Source organism: Octodon degus, unplaced genomic scaffold (genome assembly GCF_000260255.1).
Source record: "Octodon degus isolate 3935 unplaced genomic scaffold, OctDeg1.0 scaffold00010, whole genome shotgun sequence".
NCBI classification, from domain to species: domain Eukaryota; kingdom Metazoa; phylum Chordata; class Mammalia; order Rodentia; family Octodontidae; genus Octodon; species Octodon degus.
In genome coordinates, this window is record NW_004524586.1 from 9,567,250 (window position 1) to 9,567,985 (window position 736).

Below are 736 nucleotides of genomic sequence, written 5' to 3' on the forward strand. Positions count from 1 at the left end.
AGGTTCAAGGCATTTGTCGCCATTGGGAACTACAATGGTCACATTGGCCTGGGTGTAAAGTGTTCCAAGGAAGTAGCCACTGTCATTCGTGGGGCCATCATCCTGGACAAGCTCTCCATTGTTCCCATGAGGAGAGGCTACTGGGGAAACAAGATCGGCAAGCCCCACACTGTTCCTTGCAAGGTGACAGCCGCTGTGGCTCTGTGCGGGTGCGTCTGATCCCTGTCCCCAGAGGCACTGGCATTGTCTCAGCCTCCGTGCCCCAGAAGCTACTGCTGCTGGCTGCTACTGATGACTGCTACACCTCTGCCAGGGGCTGCACTGCTACTTTAGGGCAACTTTGCTCAGGCCACCTTTCATGCCACCTCCAAGACCTACAGCTACCTGACCCCTGACCTCTGGAAAGGGACCGTGTTCACCAAGTCTCCCGACCAGGAATTCACCAACCATCTTGTGAAAACCCACACCAGAGTCTCTGTCCAGAGGACTCAAACTCCAGCAGCTATAGCATAAAGGATTTTTACACAAAAAAAGAAAATGAAAGAAAAAGAAAACATAGGATCATTTTGACTTTGGGGAACAGTCAGAAGTTGCCTGGTGCCAGACCTGGTGAGGATGGATGAGCACACACTGTAGGGTCTTTGCAGCCTGTCTTTCTGTGATGTGGCACTCGGCAGCACGTTCATTGTATTTTCACACCTGGAAGAGATGCTCATGAAATGGGATCTACAGGTTT

The 736-nt window shown here is 51.4% G+C and overlaps 1 pseudogene; it reads left to right on the plus strand.

The window, feature by feature from the left end:
* Nucleotides 1-513, plus strand: part of LOC101586179 — a 3,236-nt pseudogene extending 2,723 nt beyond the window's left edge.
* The last annotated feature ends 223 nt before the right edge of the window (nt 514-736 follow it).